Source organism: Corvus brachyrhynchos, unplaced genomic scaffold (genome assembly GCF_000691975.1).
Source record: "Corvus brachyrhynchos isolate BGI_N302 unplaced genomic scaffold, ASM69197v1 scaffold3, whole genome shotgun sequence".
Classification (NCBI taxonomy): Eukaryota; Metazoa; Chordata; class Aves; order Passeriformes; family Corvidae; genus Corvus; species Corvus brachyrhynchos.
The window spans coordinates 11,176,553-11,199,967 of NW_008237619.1; the positions used below are offsets into that span (position 1 = coordinate 11,176,553).

The 23,415-nt window shown below is 43.6% G+C and overlaps 2 long non-coding RNA genes across 2 annotated transcripts; both read left to right on the plus strand.

Annotated features, from left to right (window-relative positions):
• The first annotated feature begins 10,697 nt into the window (after positions 1–10,697).
• Positions 10,698–23,112, plus strand: LOC108446148. Its single transcript, XR_001861263.1, has 2 exons — positions 10,698–11,933; positions 22,652–23,112. It is a non-coding gene; the product is annotated as an uncharacterized LOC108446148 (long non-coding RNA).
• Positions 11,941–15,333, plus strand: LOC108446147. The gene is made up of 2 exons (XR_001861262.1): positions 11,941–12,637; positions 15,085–15,333. It is a non-coding gene; the product is annotated as an uncharacterized LOC108446147 (long non-coding RNA).
• Positions 23,113–23,415: the final 303 nt, after the last annotated feature.

Genomic DNA, 23,415 nt, shown 5'->3' on the forward strand with positions numbered 1-23,415 from the left:
GGTGTGTTTTCTTCTGGTGTGTATTTTCACTGTATTTTGTAGAAAATCTTTAATGTCTTACCAAGCACCTGTCATCTTTGAGAGCAAGTTCATAAGCACTGACGTGAAACACCCAGCTCTATGTTTCTTGCTATTTAGAAGCAGGTAGGGGAGAGCACATCTAAATCTCTGGCCACTATAGCAGTGTCCAAGGGACATATATCTGTGGCACAGGTAGCACAAACCCTAAATTCCTTTTAATAACATTATCCTTGGATCCATTTTAATCTTTTTGCAGGTCGAGAGTTAGCTGGGTAAAATGTTAGCTCATGGCACCTTGTCCTCACACTTTTCTGAGACAAATACTTGATTCGTCTGAAGAATTGGTTCATTAAGATTAATAATTTATCAAAATACTTAAGGGCACTGACCACATTTATATGTAACTAAGTCATCTTCCTTATATGCAATTGCTGCAAGTGCATCAAGTTACATCCATATAAATGGGACAGTAACACAAAGACTGTGGAAGGCAAGAATCTGTAACTGGCTGTACAGTCAGGTATCATTTTCACCATGTCACTGTTGGTTTTGAGACTCCCTACTTGGAAAGACACATGTATTATGAGAAAGGTCTCCATTCTCATCACAACTGAAACACATAAAATCTCTGATACTTCAGAGAAAAAACACCAGGCTTCCACAAGCCCTCTCACCCAAAGGGCTGCAGCAGCATTGACAGACCCCTTCCACACTGCACATAAATTTTGATTCTGAGGACTGCTTTCTTCTCTGACAACTGTTTTTCTCTTCCATGCACTGTGCTGATGGGAGCTGCATGCGGCTCATGGGCTCACGTGACAGCAGCAGAAGTTTGTGTCTTGCTCTGTGGCACCACTGTCTCCCAGATGGTCTTCAGTGGATCACAGATTACACTCACCAGCTGTGCCTGGCATGGGAGGGGTGGCAAAGAGGAGACAGCAAATGCAGTGTTGCAGAAAATACACAGAGCAAAAGCTGCCTGCTGAGGGGACCACAAGGTGGGAATTAATTTTGTGAGCTTTGCCCATGATGAGCAAGATCTTGCAAGTCTGTCATATCAGCTTCTATCCACTGTATAAACCAAAAAATCCATCCAGGGCTCTCCCAAAACTCTCTTCCCATTTGTACATGTATGTTGCCTCAGCTGGAGTCATAATAACTAATTTCTTCTGTGTTCATCCTAACACCACTGCGCTGTTGCTGTGGTGATCTACAACTGTGACAGCCATGAGAGTGATGGATGAAGCACATGGAAAAACCATGGGAAATCAGAGGGTAGAGGATAGGAGCAGGGCACATGAGCCATGTGCTTCAGCTGGTAAGGAGAAGAAGGGAGTGAAGAGCACATGAATGAGCTTGACTGAAGCAGACTAAAAAGGAAGGAGGAAATGAAACACAGAAGAAAGGTAGCAGAGACACTAGCTTTACGGTGAGGCAGGAAGTAGGGATTTGTTAGACAATTCATTATACTACAGACTTCCCAAACAACTCCAGCCAAGTCATCCCACCAGTCTGAACATCAGTTTCTCTCCTGTAAAAAGTTTCTGAGAGAGGAACTGTCACAAAATGTCTTGGGCCAGGGGGAGTATAGAACAGAAGGGCAACCACCTTCTATGTGATAAAAAACAGGCTGAACAACATCCAGAAAAAAGAAAAGCTATTATCTGAACAGTCTCAACAAAGTCACAGTTCAAGGAGGAAAGCAAACAGAAACAGACTGTGAGGGAGTTGAATCTATTTCTGCTTGTCTCCATGATGGATCTGTACAAAATATATGCAGTTACTATACTTTTAGGAAGTTCTTTTAGCTCCTTTGTTGGCATCAGCATTGCAGGGCTTATCCCCAGCTGGCAAACGTGGTGTTATCTCATGTCCCTCAGCATCAGGGAAGGACCCGGGCTTTCTGCTGAAACAGTGTTTTCCTTTCCCTGCTGTCATTCTCCTCCCACCAGGTGTTTTCTGTGAATCATTGTTTTGCACCGAGTTCTACTGGTGTGGCTGAAAGCATAGATTTTAATCTAGGTAAAGTGGAGAAGACCTCTTGGATATGGATGCTGCCAAAGTGATTTGTGATTAGGTAAATATAGCCCTGGAAGCCTCTCAGTCACTGAGTGCTATCACAGGAAGTCACAGAACAAAATGTCTTTCATTTGAGTGAAATATTTTTAAAGAATCTGGCCTCTTTCCTTGCCTCTCCCATTAGAGACTGTTTCCAAACCTGATTGCTCTGATGATTGGAAGCTTTCTTTTAATTTCTCGGGTAAATTCCTTTATGGTCAGTTTAGACCCAGTTGTTCTTGGGACGTCCTTCAGCTGCAATAATCTTCTGATTTTTAGACTCCAGTAGATTTATAGAGAGGAAATCTAGCCACTCTAATCCTTCACTTTCCTGGCTGCTAAAGCCAGTCTCTCTTAGTCTCTCTACATAGGCTAGGAGTCTCCCTGGCCCTGGTATCATGCGCTCACTCTTTTCTTCACCTGTTCCCATTGAAATTCTTATTTCTAGGAAGTGAGCAGCAAGAATTGCACTCCATTTTTCAGATGAGATCTCTCCTGAGTCCTGCATACCACTAATTACTGTTCCTTCTCTTTCTGGATACGTTGTAGGGTATTATTTGTCTTTACACACTTGCAACATCTTGGGCTCACAATCACTGTGCAATGAGAGTGTAGTGTATTATTAAGTGCAAGTTTTTGTTATTCTCTGGCATTTCCAGCTGTTGAGCTGCATCAGTGAAGCTGATATCTTCCTGTATATTAAAGCTCAGGCACTAGGAAAGCCAGCTACTGAATTCCACTCTTCCAAACAGACACCTTCCCTTTCTGTACAACCTGCCTTTGTCTCCCCATCAGCCAGCTCTTTATCTACCTTCTAACTTCTTCGTAACTTCTATTTTAGCTATTAGTTTCACTTATGGCACTATGTCAAGTACTTTACTATAGTCTGGACCGATAAGATCTCTATCATTTCCTCAATCCAAAATAGTTGTTTTATCAAAGAGAAATACTGAGTTGTTTTGGCATGCTCTGCCTTTGACTAACTAATATTGCATTGTTCCTCACTGTTCATTTGCCTCTGTGGTTTTTTTAATGATTCCCTCCTACAGATTGGCTCCAAAGCTGTAGGCACTGTGGCGGTCAGAAGAATGGGTCTGCATTTCCCTAGATTACACCCTTTTCCTTTTCTTAGAGATAACAGAAGCACTGCATCTGTTATTCTGCAGTCAGACAGTGCCACCACCAACTTGACAGATTAATTAAAAATCCGCCCTGTAAGATTTGCCATTTCATATGCCAGCTATCTCAATATTCTGAGATATTCTGGTCCCTGTGACTGGAGCTGATCAAGATGCTTACGTTCCTGTTTCATCTCAAATGCAGTCATTTCCTTTTCTGTATACACAGTGTTTGCCCCATATTCTCCTTTGTCAGAATTACTGAAAATTGGAGTGTTACTCATTTAATTCATGTTGTCCTTGGGTCACACCTATGATCCCCTCATCACTTTCCCCAAGCATGCACAGGTCCTTTCCACATCACGTCACAAAGGAATAATTTGTCGTTTCTTTTACTTGCCTTCGCAAGATGTATCTCAGGTTGGCCTTTAATCATTCTTAATTAACTTTTACTGTTCTAGGCCTCTTGCCCCCCAACACACAGCAACTCTTGCACTGACCTGCTGCTTACTTCTGGTGCCCCCCAACACACAGCAACTCTTGCAGTGACCTGCTGCTTACTTCTGGTGCAACCTGTGCTTTCTGAGCTAAACAACCACTGACAGTATCAGTTTGGAACCAATATAAAAGAGATGTCACAGGGACTATCCTGGGTTTAATATCAGTCATGATCTAAACTATTAAAAATTAAATGTGTTCAACAAGTGTGTGAAGATACACTCTAAGTCCTTCACCGAGATTTAAATGAAAGCATTTCTGCCCATGACCCCATTTCTCTGGGTCAGGGAGAAAGAAGCATTTTTCTCTCCTTGCCTGTTCCACACGTTCACTCATTTTGTAGATTGTCTCTTTTGTATTTTTAGAAGTGGATGTTGCTAAGGCAACCAAACTAGCTGAACATTTTGTTTCCCTAAGAACAATACATGTTCAAATATTCAGGCAATTTTCCATTGTTCGGTAGAAATGGTGAGATCAGTCAGATTATCCAGACCAGATGAGGGAAGTTTACGTTGGCCTTCTCTTACATGTAAAAGCCTTCAGTGTGCTGACAGCCATCCAGCAGCTCTGTCCAAAGAGGAGCAATGCACAGCAGACACACAGACTACCCCCATAAACGGGGAAATGTTTTAGTTTATTTCCTTCTGTTACACTCCCCACAATAAATTAAAGCATATATGTATTTCCAGGTAGAGGAGTTACACTGAGCCCTGTGTTGAGGCTGGCACATGGGCTGTTCCTGCTCTGAAAGCACAGCATCAGATAATGATAGTATCCTACAGGTCAGAAGGGATAAAGAAAAGATCTATCTACTTTATCACGTCCTTCCACCTTGCTGAATCCATGACTTTCAGGTATATTTCAAGCATCTGGAAAAGATTTAGAATATTCCTACACTACAGTATTCCAGCTGCTTGCTGATATGCCCAAAACTGAGCTGGTGATGGGATCCTGCGAGTGACTCTCACCTACCTGTACAAAGCTCAGCAGCCTGGCTTTCTGGCTGACTTTGCACCAGCGTAGATTCTGAAGGGGTGGGCACAGCCCATCCCACTGGCTGATCTGTGATGGCAGGAGCTCCCACACTGTAAGTGGTGTTGAGCAAAGTGCAGCTCTCATGCTCTGCAAGAGAGCCAGAACCACACACTGAGACTGCTTCTGACTTGAATATTTTCTAGGCTGATCACTAAGTGTGCTTAGTTTCACTTTCCCCTCTGGCATTGTGAGATGGCTAAAACTATAAAAACCTAAAGAAAATATGATTCTGGCTTAAAAATGTTTTTCAAAGACGTGCCAAATACTATTATAATGCTGAAAACACCAGGGGGGGAAGGGGCAAGAGAAGAAATAAAAGAGATTAAAAGTGTGAGAAGAGGACAGCATGTGCGACTGCAAAAGGCATAAAGGTACAAAACCCATGGTACAGTCAAGAAAGGCCATGATCCAGTCAAGAAAGTCAAGAAAGAGCAGTCAAGAAAGAGCAGCCTGATGCTGAAGGATGGAAGGCGCAGAGGAGAGTCACAGTGGGAAGCTAAGTGAGGAATACAGGACTGAAGCTGTCAGTGACAGCAGAGACGCTGCACAGTGGAGCAGGCACTCCTCCACTGAGTGACACACAGCACACGCCTGACTGACGAGTGTTACTACGAGATGGAGCTACTGATCCTTTCCAATACCTAGCTCTGGAAATGTGCTACTCCTTCTCCCTTCTAAATATCTTTTCAGGAGACAGGACCAATAGACAATTAACACCAGATTGCAAACCATCCATCTGAAAAGAGAACTTTAGAAACCACTTGTTCTTCATATTTTGTATATTTGCATGTATTTGTGCTATTCTCTTTCTCTTTTTAAAAGCAAAGCACATCACCTAGAGCATTCAGATGCTTTGGCCTAACAACTAATCAGTGGAAAGAGGGTTATAATGTTCCAAGCACAATGGGAAAGTTGTCTGGTTTATCTAGGCCAGATCCAAGCATACCAAACAGTATGAGAAGTGTCCTAAGATTGCCAGAGGTGCTGGGTTGAAATGGCAGTGTTTAGTTTTCGGGAAACCAGCTGGTTCCTAGGATGATGGACAGCTGGGGAAAGTCCGAATAGCTAGAGAAGGCTATGAATCCTGGGTTAGCTTGGAATCCATGGGAACCATAAAAGAGCCATACAAGTCATAGAACACCTAGCCCCAAGACAAGCAGGTCTGTTTGGCTGTTTTCCAACCCCACCATTTTTCCTGAAAGACAAGAATAACAACACAAGAAAGACAAGAAGACAAGATTAGATGTGGCCCAGGATGGATACGCATCACATCACAGGAAAATAAACTGCTGCAAAAAGCATTGTTTGGGAAGATTTCCATCAAGTCTCTCCTTTACAGCCCTCACTCTCCCTGCAGACTGGACCGCCTACCTGACTATCTCCTCAAGCCCAGGGTCTGGCCAAGCTGGAGGACCAGGAGGAAGGTCAAAGTCCAAAACAGGGCTCATGGGTAAGCAAGCTCTTTAGTCAGAGACAAGGGTCTAGCAGATGTTTAGAACATGGCAAATAAAAAGATGGAACTTTTGGCAGAATGGCAGAAAAGAGTTTTTCGGAGATTCAGGAAAGGGGCAAATTGGTGCACCCCAGGCTCACAGTGAGAGAGGTTGGTGAGAGTCGTGATCCTTCACACTGCAATACATCTGACTGCAAAAAAAGGTGATAGTTTCAACTTTTGCCCATGGTCTACTGAAACTTTGGTGCAACCAGCGTGTGGAGCATCTGAGCTTAACATTCTCCTGGGGCAGCCAATTGTAGGGAGTGAAGGAGGGGGAAAAGGAAGTGCAAATTACAGTCTGGAGTGTGCTGGGAAAGGGTACCAAAGGGACAAGAAGCTGAGGGGAAATACAAGGTGTGCTTGCTCTCAGTGCAGCCTATTCTTGGAGCATCAGTAAACAAATCCTTTGTTTCATCCCTACTGATATGTTAAATGTCAGTGTCTTTGCCCCCACCAGGTGCTACCTATAAATAATTCTGTCACCCAACTACATCATGTGCCCAAAAAGGGAAGACTGAGCTGAACAGGATCAAAACGCAGAAGAGATTATTTTAATTTAAGAAAGAGCACCTACTGTGTAAATAATCAACTACTTGCTCACCACAGACACCCTCAGGAGAAAGGAAGCAGAAGGTCCCCCAGCAGTACTGTTGGCTCAGAGTCAAGACAGTGGTGCACCCAGAGTGCCAGATGTGCCAGACATCTGCAGTGAGTCTCTCTGGGGCACAAGCAGAAGCCCAGGGATGTTGCTGCACAGTTTGTTGTACGTTTCACAGAACCTGGCCTAAGCTGGGTTTAGTTTCAAGAGCCGGCACTGCCAGTGATATTACTCATATCACTTTGAGAAAATCACTTGCCCTCCATCTGTCTCAGTTTCTTCACCTGTGAAACAGAACCTGATAGTGGCTTTGTAATGCATGACTGCTTTTCTGGCTCTGGCTTATCCACCTGCTCTACAGCTGCTGGCACTGCAGTCTGCAGGTGGGTCTGCTTTCTGGAGCCTTAAGGGAGGCAGCTTTTGCTGTAAGAGACCGTGGCTGTATGAATATATGAGCAGAGCAGTCAGTGCTACTGTTATTATTACAGACAGCAGTAGTGGCTGATACAGCTTCTCTGAAAATGTGATTATGGCCCAGAGAAGGCAGCTGGTGCAGACATGGAACACATGCACGCCTACCACTTTCAAATCCTATTTGTATTCATGAATGTGAACTCACTGCAAGGTGATTTACTCCTACCTTTCAGTTAGCCAGGTAAAATACCCTTTCTGAATATCACACAAAATATCTGAATAGTTCCTTTGTGACCATTCCCCAGTGTAGCCACCCCCTGACGAGGTTCTGTGGCCTCTGCGTGCACTGCAAATGCTCTATCTAACCTGGGAGAACCACCTCTGTCACACAGAGCAGAAAGGAGACTTTGCATAAAGGAGCAACCAGAAACTGCATTCAGGACAGATACTGTTCTGCACAGAGCAGTGAGCCTCCCAAATGATTTTTATTAGCAGTTTTCTGAGGACAGCAGCTTCATATTCAGTTGATACAAGAAACACAGCTGTGGGCTTAGGGAGTGGTATGGATGAGATTACTTCTTTTTCTTTTTTTACATACCTGCCCTCCCAGCTACTGTTCTTATTAAGCATTTAGGGAATAGGAGGAAGGGGACCAGGAGAAGAGGGGATGAAACAGCAAAGCTGGAGGCAGATGCTAATGTTAGTTTTGTGAAGTAGCTAATCAGATTTTCTTTCTACAGACTAACTTGCAAAAGGAAGAAATTGAAAATAAAGCTGGGACCCTGTTGTTCTCACCACCAGAGAAAATGACATTTTAAAAAATGTTGCACACTCAAACATGAATTATAAGGTTTTCAAAAGTGAGCAAAAGGGAGATTTGGGTTTTACTCCAGATTTCACTAGTTCCTCACTACTTGGACATACTCCTGATTTCAGTGCCATGAGTAAGAGGTATTACATAACTATGCATAATGCCAGGGATGTGGGGGCACGAATCCTGTCGGGGCTCAGGTATTAGACTATGACTCTGAAAATATTGCCATGATTTCCATAGCGAATCCACTGAGTCACGGAAATGTTGGGGATTATTCACACTGTGGGAGGAGCCAAGGAAACACAGATCTGGAAGGAGAACTTTTGCATGAGCCAGCTTCTGCTTAAGGCAAGCAGAGAGCGCTTTCTGATCTATCTGCAAATAGCCTAAATGTCCTTTCAACTGACTGCACACCATGAACACATGATTTTACACACCCTGTCCCTCTATCTCCGGTACCCATGTACACGGATGCCTTTGGTATCACCCCATATTCAACCAGCCTGGCTCTCCTAGAGCTTTCTTATACTACACAAATGCAAAGAATTGGCAGCATATTTATCCTTACATTGGCCAGCCAGACTGGAACTTCTTGACAGCAGGCCCAGGGCTGAGGACACAGAGATGAGAGAGGAGGATCTCCATGAGTGAGGGGATCTCCACACAGGCTTGAACAAGCAACTGTTTGCTTTGATTTCAGAGTGATAATAATCCTCCAAATGGCATCTTAGGGCTCAGCTGCTGTAACACTGTTTTTTGGAATCAAATTACTAGAAAGGTCAAAATCATTAACACGTGCTTTAGGAAGAGGAAAAATACCAGGCAAAACCTGTAAGCTTCCACTGCTGAAATACATCCCCTGGACTAGCAGATGCTAGTATTTTCTTCCTTTCACTGCAGGCAGAAGGGTGTCCTCTCACCAAGGGAACAGAGAAGGAGGTCATCCTGCTTGGAGTTCTTTCAAAAATGTGCAAGGAGGCGGAGATTCTTGTGACTTTTTCATAATTTAAAAGGCACAAAACAGTGTTAGAGGGAGTGAATGAATAGATCATGCTCCTCTTACCTGACACGCCCCTAACCTGCGCACTCTCTGTAGGGCCTCTTTGGCACTGTTGGGCACGGTTATCCCAGAGTTAAAAATGTATGTACTTATTATTGCTCCTACATCCAGCAGGAGAAAATGACTGTGGAGTTGGTGCTCCAGCTAAAGGACAATACCTAAGAAGAGAATTTTTCTCATGCCTCCATTACATGTGTTGGGTCATAAGCATAATAATGATTACACTGCAGTTGCTCTTCAACAAGAAGTGTTAAAAAAATAAGAGGAAAAAGAAGCAGACAAAGGCTTCCACAATGTTTGAGCTACAGCTTTGTCTTCCTTCTTCACCAGACACCTCTGTGAGGCCATCTGAAGACACCTGATGCCGCAGCATTGCATTAATCATCAAGGTAGCTGGCAGATCAGGGCAATGTATTTCCCTTTTGAAAGCATTCAAAGGAAAGCTAAAACATCTGTTGAGAAACACTGTAGAGTTGCTAACGGAGGCTTATTTCAGATGCATCATGAATACTTTGCCTCTTCGAGCTGGGCCTCACTAATTAAAAGCCAATCTTACATTCTCCAAAATATGGTTAAGATGACAGTGAACACAAGGAGGAGACTGTGCTCAGTCTGTGTTCTCTGCCCTAAATTTTAAGGTTCATCAAGACAGTATACATACAGGCCTCTCTCCCCCTGCTGCATTCAACCATCTCTTCCCATGAAAGTAAGCTGCCTCTACATTCCATACCCCGGTGGTGTTTTCATATTGTCCTGCATACCCCAGATGGATAATAGGATTCACCTTGATATGACAGCACCAGTGTCTCTAAAGTAATCTGGCCCATGAAAAATCATCTTTCTAATCCTTGAGAATGTCATGTGTATTAGCTGCAGCCTTTCTGGTATGAATTCTCCGGAGGGGATTCAATTTCCCACAAGTCCTAGCAAGACAGACCATCCTAGGCTAGGAATTCATACCCTTCACAGCGTTTAATCTCCAGAGACAAGCAACCACTGCTTTCCCCATAGCATCCACCTTTAAACCTATGTATAATTTTTCCTTCCTAGAGCAGGGAGGTTCTACCTGGGAATTTGGAGGTCAAATGCTTTAAACTGTCTTGCCCTATATCTCCCTTTCATATTCAAACATGTTTATGTACAACACTGCTTGTTCACATGCAGTCTTCACCTGCATCATTAAGTTCAGCTTTTCCACAGCATTTTTCCTCATCCATTTCCCCTTGACCCAGAAAATCCTGTCACCTGAGTTTAACGAGCCATTGAACTTGGCTTAGGTTCAGGTTGTTAGCCACTGTATTCAAAACTGTTAGTCTTCCTGTGCTTTCCCATAACTTCCCTTGGGCTGCATATTCTTGGCCAGCTACCTACTCACGAATTCTACATCAGAAATGACCCCTCACCAAGACAGTACACAGTAAGACAACTTAAATCCACCTTGGTGCAGTCTGATGGACAGACAACATTTGCAGTATTTCTATGCAGATAAGGAGACTGGGTTCCAGTTACCCAGAAGAGAATGGATCCCCGGGGTGCTGCAGGGCTGAGGACTGGGGAGGTGCTCACAGAAGCCCTCCAGCCTTGCCTGAGTGAGCACCGAAGGACACACTCCAGCGCAGCTGGGCACACATTTATTTGTGTGTCCTAACTGAATCTGACCCAAGGTCATGAATAGCAAAAATCTACCTCTCATGCCTTTTACTCTTCTGAGAGTTCACCTTTGCTGTATGCTTTGCAGCCCCCTTGTTTCAGTTGCAACACGATTATTCTTATTGCAGACCACTGTGGCACAGTCTGACTTTTTATTTTAATTTCTTCTTCGCATTGCTGCGTTGGTTAAAACACTTCTACGGCAATCAAGTATTTCGGTTAACAGCTGAATAAATACTTGAAGACATGAATAATTACCCTAATTTACTCCATTAATCCCGCACACAAAATTTAAAGACTCTTGCAAGCACCCCCACTGGAGAAAATATGTCAGAAACAAAATACTAGGGAAGATGTTGCTCGGTGCTCAGGAAAGACAATTCAGGAAGGTTGTATAGAGGTCACATTTACTTTGCTTTCAGTGTTTTGGAAAGCAAGAATCTTTTAAACTTTCAGAAGTGAGTACCTGCCTCAGGACAGTGCCTCCTTGACTCCACTTTCTCCAGTGGAGACCCTCACTCTTTAGACCTGAACAGTTGTTTAGACCAGAGCAAAATAGCTGCAGTCATGACCTTGCTCTCACCTTTCCCAATTACCACCAATTTCTTTGACAGTTACTACTTTTGGGGGCAGTGGGAGGATTGTGTCCACCTCACAATGAGGTCAGGACTTGTCTTTATGCAGGAATATAGCAGATGTAGTGAAAACACAAATCCTCTGATCCTCTTTTCTCTCTGGGGACTTTGGCATCCAGCATGTCCATGCAGAATTTCCTCAAGGAATGGAAAGGTCTCAGAAATGAAAGAACTGGCTTCAGGCCAACACTTGGTCCTCCAGGCAAACTCCTGAAATGCCCTATATGTGAAATGAACTGCAGACCTCTGCCTCTGGGGGAATTGGAGTTAATAGCTTAATGTTCTCAAAGAAAAGGAAAAAAAAAAAAAAGCCATGCAGGCATTTTGAACCTTCTCGCTGCTGGGCTGTGCATTTCCTTCTTAAAGAAGTTTCAGGAGAGATGGTTGTTAGGGAGAGGAAGTAGGATCTCATTTTGAATGCAGATTTCAGTGCTGAATTGAAGGTCTGAAGGTCCCATGATGCCAGGGCAGCAGCAGCAGTATCTGGTCAGTCCTTTTGCAGTGATCATCAGATGACCTTGAGATTTACCCAACCAGGTCAGTACAGTTTCTAAAAATATTACATTTTCCAGGATCGTGTTTTCAGCTGTACCAGAGACAATCCTAGTGAAGAATTAATTCTGTTGGGCATACCCTCCATTCCTTCTCACCCCTTCCCTCTCCCCCTGCACTGGCCCTCCCTTACTCTGGGTTGTAAAAAAAGCCTCCGAGATTTCTCTTTTAGCACTGACCTTCTGAGCTATCTAATGATGAAGATAGGAAGAGGCTGCAACCAGACAGTAGAAAAAAAACTCCCTTTTGCTAGCAGGGAAATGTGTGAGTAATACACACACTGTTGGATGGTGGCCAAATCACTCTAGTAACGGCTGCTAGTTCCCCTTACCAAGAAAATGATCAAATGAGAACGAGGAGCTGCAGTCGGCTGTCAGAAATGCTGAGTCGCAAGGGGAGAGTGCCGCATCCGATGGAAATTTACCCAGGAGCCAGCGACCTTCACACTCTGGGGACGAGGACTGAGGGCTTGTAGGGATATCCTGCCCTCGCTCACACACTGCTGTATTACCTCCACGTCACCACCCAGGCAGAGCACACCCTGGAAAAGCAGACCAGGAGATGAGTTCCAAGACAGAGAAGGCTGCCAAGACAGGCTCCATGGCACGAAAGAGGGTACTGCTCTACATGGTGCGCAAGGATATCTGGCCCCACAGCACTGCCTAGTCCTCGGGGATTACTTGCCTCAGGTAATTAATTGTTGCTCATCTGGCCCCTCCCCTGCTGCTTTGGACACATGGTCTTGAAATGAGACAGCTGGGTCCAGCTGACCTGTACCTGGGGCTACCACAACAGGATACAGCAGGCAGCAAAGGTGACTTCACAGCTCCCTGCTTTTAGGGCTGTGCCTTGGGTGGAGGTAGAGCTTCCCCAGCAGCTGCTTCAGTGCATGCCCTGTAGCCATTTTCACATGATTTCAGGCCCATGTTAGAAGCAGAATGCAGGAATACTCTGGCTTCACCCTTGTCAGAGGGTCTTAGGTTTGGGATACCACCAGAACATCTCATCTTCTCTCCCACATACTGAGGCATAATCAATGGCTTTGCCTGCAAGTTTTCAGCCTCTCCCTGAAAGATTATGAGAAGTGGGGGACGATGTGCAATAATGCCAGAAGACAAAGCATACAAGACAGTAAGTAAGAGTTGTAGTTGAAAACAGAGGACAACTATTTGCATCGAGCTCAAAGATGGAAAAAAGAGGAGAAAGGTAGCTGGTGCTGCAATGATGGGGATGTTGGCTAGATGGTGCTAGCACATACTCCTGTGCTTTTGTCATGAACTAGTACAACATTATTACTGCTTCTCCTTCAGATAGAGGTTTCATTTCCATTGCAAGAGCTGGAGAAACTACTCACTGTTGATGGTATTGCCAACAGAGAACTGGTAGTCCCCAGTGGAGTTCTTGTCCCTGTCAAAGATGAAGGGCTTCTGGAATATGAGAAAGGTAATGCTCTCTTTGCAGCACAGGGGAATGATAAGAAGCCGTCTCAACCCAGTACTCCTGTGTTGGCTAAACATGATACAAAATGTGATATCCGCCTGACGTCATCCCTGAAATCACCCCTTCTCACGCCGTGCTGCAGAAACTCGTTCTTAATCCTCTGGACTAGACTGGATTAAACTCTCCTGGCTGTGCTAATAGAGCTGGCTCCAGTCACCAAGGCAACTGCAGGCTCCTCAGCCCCCGCAAGGAGCGCACCCACATGGTGAGGTGAAGATCCTGGCTCCAGCACACCAGTCCTGCAATCCACACACTTCATTTGTACGTTGTGCTTTTTTATTTAGCCGTATCCTGCTTGTGGCAGAGCATCTGTATGGCCCTTCAGAAGATCCAGGACCAGGTATGAGAGGTCCCGTGCCTACTGTGATGAGAACCAATGGGCTTCTGGGACACCTGCTGGTGGACTGGTGCTTGACACACAAGGTCCTGAGAAGTTCAGGCCTGCACAAGGAACATATCCAAACTCCAGAGCTTGGATTAAACGTCTCCTAGTTCTCTTAGTGAATATCTGTGATGAACAATACAGACTGAGGGTAAATCAGAACTTGAATATAGGTTCAAACCTAAACCAAACTCCCTATATATTATGGTTTACACAGAGCCCAGCCACCACTAGAGGGAACAGAAGGCCACAATGAATGACAAAATTACAAGTTCACACTCTAAAATGAATGCAGTCGATGAGAAAATACTAGCAGACATTCTCCATTAGAAGTGGAGATGAAATATAAACATCTGATCTGGTAAGAGGAGGAAGTGGAGACTGGAAATGGAGAACAAGGGGTTTTGTATTTTTGCCTGTCCTCCAAGCACCAACTCCTCCTACAGGCAGAGGATTTAAAAAAGACACCTTTCATCCAAGTCTCCTTGAAGCTGTTGATAGGAAATTAGGCAAAGCTACAGGCTAGGACAGCATCTATTTGGTGGAAAAGAAGATATCACCTTTTTTGTGTGTATCAAAAAGAGCTTACAAGCATCCCGAACCCTCTCTTTGCAATAGGCATATGTTGCACGTGGAAGCAGAACCAGCTGGGTTTGCTGTCTTGGGCTCACTCCTGGGTGCTCTGTGAACACTTAGCTCTGCTCTGGGCTGCAGAGTCCAGCCATCCTTGTCATGCACAACAGTGGAAAAAGAAAAAAACAGTATGACCAGGTAGAAAGTGGAAGTCAATTTTTTCCCAAGAGGGTAGAAATAACCTCTGCTTCAGCAGCCAGTTACCCAGAACTGAGAGAAATGGGAACTCACAATTGAGACTAAACAGTACAAATCCCTGCAAGCCCTCTCCTGTCCTCAGGGTTAGCAAGGAAAGGGCTTCACCAGTCCTTGACGCTGACTGTTCCTTTGGTATGTGCTGGGACAAGAGCAGGGTGCCTTGCTGGGTACCCTGATTCCAGGCACTTCACAGCAGCCCTCCTGCTGGCTGATGGTGCAGAGCAGCCAGGAGCCAAAACGGATACAGGGCAGAGCAGTCCTCACATGGTAATTCACCCTCAAGTTTAAGGTCAGCTGAATAGCAGTGTGGGAAGGAATTGCACTCTTACTGCCTCTTGTGTCAGTCATTTCATCTTATGTTCAAGTCTTCCCTTTCCTAGCTCATGGATTTATATGCCTTCATCCTCTGTTTTACTATGTCAGGAAAACTGCACTGACTTCCAAAGACTTGCTCCTGATTCACACTGCTACAATCAAAAGGAGAAGCAGGACTCCACATTATTGTTCCCAGGGATGAATCCTGAAGGTCTCTTGAACTGTGAAGCAGCTACAGGGAAATTTGTAGTACGAACAGTCCCATTACTGCCTTTTGTCCATATGACTCCTCTTGATCCTGTTAACTGCTATTAACCTATTTCCTAAGAAATACACTTTCTTATCTTTCGGCCAGAACTGTTTGGTCCTGTCTCCTTCTTATGCACAAGTTTTCCTCTAATTCCTGTTGGTTCTATCCTGCCTGGCACAGTGAATCCTTTCCCCTCATTCATACAAGCAAATCCCATGCAGCCCTGTGCAGCAGGTATCAAGAACCTGCCAGTCACACTGCAGTGAGAAACTCAATTCAGAGGCCCTTAGCTGAGCAGCAGCCATAGCACAGCTCCAAAGCTAGCTCATGTATGTGGTTCTTTTCTGGCCTCTTTTTTCTCCTGGAGGAAGAGGAAAACCTTGGGTAAAGTATGGCTACAGTCACTATGGCTGCCTGGCACAGAAATCAATGGAAGGGCATGAAATCTAGTCCAGTCCCTGTGATGGCACTTTTCAGGTGGGAAGGTGCCTTTACTCTTTCCTCCCACCCTCAGGGCCAGTCCAGCTACCCCCATTGTCTACCAAGCACGGCAGCAAAATTCTTACCCAGCAGCAAGAATTTCACCCACAAACTGGCTAAGATGTGTGCACACACAAGTGTTACTGATGCACTCATGGCCTGTCTTCCTCTGTCTTCATCTTCAAATGTCAGTCTCACAGAAGTTCTGAGGCTGACTCACTCCAAGCACATGCTCTGGCCTGCCTGTGACCTGCATGTCTGAGCAATTCTCCTAGGCCAGCTTGATTTCAGACTTTGGCTGTGTGCAGGAATGATATATCCGGGAGTAAAGCTCAGCTCCTTTGTCATTGACAGGAGGCCTCCGGGTATCCTTTGACCTAATGCTGCTGGTGAGTTGGGCTGATGTCACAAAACACAGCAGTAAGAACAACTCAGAAGTCAGGGAAACGAAGACCTGCAGTTTCTGGTCTTCTGTAGGGGCAGAATGACCATAACCCTCTATTTGAATCTCAGATTAGACTTGGAATTTGAACCACGAGAAAACAGCAGAGTAGCTGAATCCCAGATCTGAAACTGGGCTTCTCCCTAATCTTTTCAGACAGATGTTTCAGGATTGTTCCATGAGACCCTACACTACCCAAAGAAGAGCATTATGGCCTCATCCCATAGAGCTGTAGATTCTCTTACCAAACGTTATTTTCAATTTTTGATCATCATGGGAAGCCTGTTTCTAAAACAAAAGGTATTTTCACAGCACACAAAGCTAAGAAATTAGATTCTTCTGTATAGCAGATTACCAGCACCTTAGAAAAATCTGGCCTGTCCAGACTTCAGTCATTTCTAGAAGGTTAAGTTTTGTAATACTTTGCCCCCTCAGATGTCACTGGGAGCTTTGCTCTTGATTTCTGCAGGGCCAGGGTTTATTTCAAGGACATGTCATCTTATTAGAGCCCAAACCACTTCATACACTCTGTACACATGGGCATAACCTCGCCATTCAAGGAAATGCTATCTCTGTAGGACAACCATGGGCTGACAAGACATCCACATGCATATAAGAATCACCATGTCAAAGCCCTAATTTTTCTGAAAATTTTTGCCTCCAAGTGCCATGCAAATTAAACAGTTCACCTTCATTTCCCTCTGGTGGAAAATAGGCTGAATCAAGAGAGGACTTACAAACAGGACTTGACAAAGTGTGTAATTCTTTAGAGCAATTAGGGCCCCAGTGTGGGATAGGAGCTGTGCACTTCACCAGTCTTCCCTGTGTTCATGTCTTAATATCCACTTGAGAAGTTTTACATTGCTCAACTAACAAAAAAATGGCTGTAGCATTTGAATGAAGCAAAGGCCAAACAAAAAATGAACTGTCTCACAAGTCAGCTCTGCAGCTCTTATGCCACCCCTCTTCCCCTGCAGCCAGTCTGATGGCAAGATACTGCCATACATTTGGCGGGAAGTCACACCTGAAGAAAGGAAAAGTGAAACTGTGAAGCCACACATACCTTAGCACAACCACACTTACACCGGTAAGCCTTAGGCAGGTGGGGAGCCTGTGCTTGAGATATGGAGAGAAACTTGCCTTATGCCCAAGGGCCTCACATCAAAATCATGTACTTTAATATCTGCACTGCCCATAATCCCTGACAGTCTCTAATTTTGAAGGGATACATAAATATAAATCTAAATAGAGAGAGGGATAGATAAATACATACGGTATTTTACTAAATAAACAACTTTTTCCACACCTGTTACCTCATGAGCATATCTTTACCTACAATGAGATAAGAGTTGTGGTGGCTCTCTGTTTGGAAGCTCCAGTAAGAAGTGTTTCTGTCAGACAGCTTTCTTTTCTCTCCAACGTTACAGAATCAAGGCTGCTGTGGGTGCAAGGTGATGGTCAGTGAATCTCAACAAGCCAGGAGATGGTTCAAGCAGTGCAGACTGGTGTTTAAGCATTAACAAACATCAGTCAAAAGTACAGCAAAAGAGGGTATCAGAGAGCAGCAAAACATGAACCTGCTGCAAAGTTCCAGTGAGGTACAGAGTATGTCATATCTTCCATGGTGAACCCCTTTCCCTTCCTACTCTTGGCAAATCCTGTCCCCTCTCCAAAAGACTTCTCTTTGCAAACAAACTACAGGGGTGAGGTTTACACAAGGGAAATTCTTGAGCATGAAATGCAAAATACAAAACACAACATCAGCCTGAAAAGTCCAGCAATCCATTATCATAAGCTTACATGAGCCACATTTTCCATGTTTCTAAAACACAACCAAAGTAGCTAACATCTCTTATGTGGCAGGAATCCAGAGAAAGAGGCAAGCCAAAGCAAGACTGGGCAGTCCTCCAGCAGAAAGGGCTGGCTTCAAAAGCTGAAGTGCACTTAAAACTTTAAGGGGGAACAAGAGGCCAGCTTTAGATGTTGTTTTGTCAACCACACATGGATTTCCAAGCTGATGAGAAGTTCCTCTCATCAGATTAATACTCCACCATTAGGCAATAGTTTCATACATATAAATGATGCCATTTAAGTAACAGGAGCAAGTTTCATCATTCCATCAAACATCATGGCTAACACTTGCTATTTCCAGTATACTCTCTGCTCCACACACGGGGTAAATTTCCCCCCAGTAGAGTAACTACTACTTACCTAGCAGGAGTCCAGGGCAGAAAGTAGAGAGGATTGCTTCTACAAATGAAGAGTGCTTGGAAAATTCTGAGTAAGATAGAATGTTACTAGCATCTAGCAAGAAGTGGCACAGACACTGTGACAGTCTCTACTCTTGTGGAAAATAGCCCAGCAGGGAGCTCATTTCTTGTCCTACCTGGAAACTATCATTTCCACCAGTACTAGACCATTTTATATGAGGCTGCTGATCCACTTGGAATTGGCTAAATCCCTTGAGACTCTCCCAGCCATGTTGTTACTCCAGTCACTGATGGTTTTCTTGGGTAGAGCTAATTGGGACATGCTGTAAAGGCAAATTATCTAGTAGCCATCTTATCAGTATTGCTGTTTTGCCGTGCCTTGTCCATACAGACAACTGGTGGCTGATGTAAAACAAGTGAGAAGAAAAACAGGTCTTCAAAAATCAAGATATTTTTTCCTCTGAGCACACTCAGACAAAAGACACGGTTTCAGAGATCTTGTGGTGCTTTTAGAAGAGAGGGAGAGACAACTCATTTCAGGGAAGCTTTGTAAAGCCAAGCAATCCCAGCTTTAGCGATCTGCAGAGTATGTGTTGCATTAAGCAAGATAAAGGGGGAAGGGGCTACAAGCCTGCTTATATCAAGCAAGAGCAGAGAGAAGAGCTATTCACAACACAAAAACACTGTCATGACATTTAACCCTGTTCTGCTGACAGCCTCAGTGAAGGGAGCAAGAATTGATTCAGTTTGGAGACAGAACTCCTACCTCTATCCAGGAGTGAATGTGAGGGTGTAGCAGCACTAGGAAAGAGGAGAAGAGTGGAAAGCAAAAAAAATTGTTCTTCTCTTATTGAAATTGGCAGACAGCTCCCCTGGTGTCCTCACATTGGCAAAGAGCCTCCCCTCCTCCTTAGCAGCTGCCCCTTGTTTCAATGTATTAAAAACAAGATAACAAATCTATGCAGAAAAGACATTTACAGGGTGACTAAAATACAAAGAGTGCCCACATCAATAGAAATCAGAATTTTGAATTGACTATTCTTACTTCACAGAGTACATTGCCCAGAATTTTTAAAATAACCATGTGCAGAATTTATGGGGGCTTTCTTTGAAAGGTAAAGAGGAAAAAATACCAACCAGAAAACTCACTCAAACCCTAAACACTTCCCTTTAACCAGCTGTTGTATACACAGATGATTGTCCCTTTTTTGGGGTACACTGCAGGGCAAATCATGAAGATTTCATCCAGGAAGAATCTGGGGATTTTTTCAATGTGAGAATACTGAAAGATAATTTGTATAAGGAAACTTTTCTGAAGTACGGACTGAGAAAAGATGGGATCCATCCCCATGCACCACTGCACATAGCCATACAAAAGACTCTGAGTCCAGAAAATCCAATGGAAAACTATTCTGGAGTCTACACACACTGCAGCCTCCACAACATTTCAGAATGACCTGTTTATAAAGCAAAATGCTAATGGCTTATAACAAAGTTGAAAGCCAGCACTGTAATGGGACACAGAAAAAAAAAAAGCAGGAGAAATGAGAATTACTGGCAGTGCCCAAGGTCCCTGAAAGAAGCTGGGAGTTTGCTATGGAATTTCCTAGCTGTTAGCATGTGAAAGAAATAGGACTGGCAGTGTATAAGTCTGCATAGCATTTGAAGTGTTTGGGTATCAGATCCAGATTCAGAAATATGGAAAAAAAACCCCACTTTCAAGGATAAGACCTGCTGAAAGAGAGGATAAGACATTGGCAAAATAGTAGCAGGAAAGGAAGACAGGAGGGACAGAAGGCACAAAGAATGGGAATGGCTAAAAACAGGGAAAGAAATGGCGGTGAACTGTTGGGGTTTTTAAATACCAGTTTAGCTATAAACTCAGTGCATGACTTTGATGGCAGGTAAACTTTATCATGCTTTTCCTCAGTTCTCCATGTATGTAAAATAGATACAACATTTCTCTACCTCAAGATTTTTAAACAGAAAGTGCTGGAAAGCTATAAAATATACAGTGCAAAAAAGTATCAATTAGGCATAAAAGGAAAAAGCCAACTCAGAAAATAATCACTGGTATCTGTGGAAAAATGTCATTTTGGGTGCCATAAAGAGCTATGCCATTTATATTCTTAAAAAGAGGCATGGCTGAGAAAAGCAGCACTCTCTTCTTATTACCACTGAGGTCCCAGCAGACCTTCATGCTGAAAGAACAGAAACTGTCACCAAATAAATGCTGATGTGATTGTGATAGTGATTGATGAAGGAGGATCTGGATCTCATTGTGTTCAGCACTGTGAACACCTAATAATCCTTACTCAAGAGCCTCATATTTAGACTGTAAGCAAAAAGACAGTGAAGGATAGAGTAAGCTGGTAAGAGATGTATATACAGCAATGAAATTGCCTTTTCTAATTGGGTTTCATCTTGGTGGAAAGATAAGTGATCCCATCATCCAGGCCTCGTGTTTTATAGGCATCTGGATCTGTCTGTTGTGTATGAAAGCAGCCAGCAGTTCTCTGGTGTGGAGGGCAGAGACTGTATCAGGGAATTCATTGAGCAGTAACTATATGCAAATTATTATCTCTGCAGTGGATGACAGCAAAGAAGGAATTTTGGCAACATCCTTTCCAGGATTTTGCTGTTCCTCAGGGATTCTTCTGTCTAAGTGAAGGGCACTTATGAGGTACATTATTTCATTATTTCTGCAGCTTGGGCACTCTTTTGCCTGCAGCGCTGCAGGGATCTTAGCATGCAGCTTGGGATTTTGCCAGTCAGCTCACTGGAGTACTGAAGAGAAGCAATGAAGCCAATGCAGCAAAAAATGCTGATGGTACTAGAGTCTGGGAAAAATTCTTTTCATATTCAACTCACGGCAAAGCCTGTTACAACGTCATAAATCCTCTGTAGCAGCAAGAGAGGGACACGGGAGAGAAGCCTGCTGTCTCTGCTTTTCCTGCACAGTCTATTCTCAGCACTGTGCGTCACGCTCTCCTTCATCACTCTCCATCACTTCTGCACAGTTCAGGAAGATTCTGACATCTAGGTTTGCAGTGTTATGAGTTAGCAAAGGCCTTTCCCACCACAATCCAAAGACCACAAAAGCCAGAGTTTCTTGCTGTCAAACCACATGTTTTTGCTCTGAGTAAACTTGACAGAATAAATAGAGAGCCCCCATAGCACCACTATTAAAAACAATTTTCAGAGTACAACAGCACTTTAAATGAGGAAAAAAATGACACAAGGCTCTTGGAAGAAATAAAAGCAGATATAAATGTCAAATTCATTTAGTGTCAGGAAATAACATATCAAGAGAGACGGGTCCATAGCAGTTATTATAACCACTGGCTAAGAAACGTTTTTTGTTTTCTGCTGAATAGTTGCTAGCTTTTTCCCCATCTTCTTCCACAATAGCACAAGACTGTGAGTTCACCTGTGGAAAGAGAGCAAGAAGCAAGCAACAATAGTTAATAGCTGGAGAACATGGGTATTTGCTTGGGGTTGCAAGACATCAATTGTCAAACCCATAATGAGACAGTAACTTAACAATTGAGTTTACAGCATCAGGCCAGAAATACCAAAAATGAGCAGAATGCCAAACAGGAATATGAAGAGACTAAGTAATTTGTTTAAGGATTAAGAACAGTAGAGTGACAGAGATATCTCGAGCTATGACTAAACCCAGTGTGTCAAGATTTATCAACCCAGGATTCCAGGATTTACTAAACCAGCAACTCCCGCTGAACTGTTGATATTCTGAAGCTTAGGTTTAAATACACAATAATATTGTTGGAAGGATGATATAAAAAGGGTTTCAGGCAATTAGCACAGTTCTTTCACTGGGTGCAAGGTTGCCATCTGGAGAGCTGCAGCACTACGGGGATAGGGACACTGATAATTTCAGAGGCAATTGGTCTAACCTTCTGCTGATGTAAAAGAACACTGGTGTATTCTTTTTAATTGCTAGGTTTTGGATTTGTCATAAAAATAACGAGGTAAGAGCTGGCAAATGTGTCTAATATAGGCTGGGAAACAGTCTGGTTTTCATTGCATGTGTGGCATGCATCTGCATCCATGTTGCTAAGCATTCTAATGTCACAGAGACAGGACGTGCCTCCTAAAGTGAAAAATATACCATTTTCAATATCATGCTTTGAAGGTTATAGTGATAAAGAGAGCTACAGAGCAAGGAGTGCTCAAGTAGCAGAGTAACAGCAGCTTTGATTCTGTTACCAAGTTCCTCTGGTCACAAAGATATTACATTAGGGTTGTGTAACTTACGCTTTCTGTTTGCAGGTGGAAAAATGACAGGCTGTACATTCTCTATTGTTGGAGATACTCAAGACTGGATAAAGCTGTGAGAAATCTGGTCAGATCTTCAGCCAACTCTGATTTGAACAAGAGATTGATCCAGAAACCTTCAGAGGTGTTTTCCAACCTGAACTATGCTGTGTGCCCATTGCAACATGAGGATGGTGTAGTGTTGCTGCCCATGCTTAGCAGAATAGCAACTTCTGACCTTTATGTCCTGGCCAAAGTCAAGTATTTGATGTCTGCTGAAAACAAACTCTTCCATTTTTCATGCTTCACCAGAACGAGTCACTGGGTATGGCTACAGAAGCTGCTCAGTCCCATAGTGCAAGACTTATCCACAGGCATTTCCAGTTAGCTTAAATCGTGAGCTCCTAAACCAGTGAGTGCTGACATTTTACATTGCCTTGTGTGGAAATAAAAGGCATTTAAGTAATGAGCAGAAATTTCTCTTAATCTTGTCATATTCCCTTGAAGGCAGTCATGAACTACAACATTAATTATTCCCTTATGCCTGTCATGCCTCACCTTATGATGAATAACCCAAACATACAACTTTGCTTCTAGAGATATTTTAGAGTTCTGCTATACTTTTTTGTTCTTTCCATGTCTATCTTTCCATTTACTGGCAAGTATTTTCTCTTCATTTCTGCATATAAACAAAAAAAATGACACCAAGGTTATGAACTCGCAAGGCTACTCTTCCACAGACATGCAATCTCTTCTCATGATGAGCAGTGGTTGTAAAT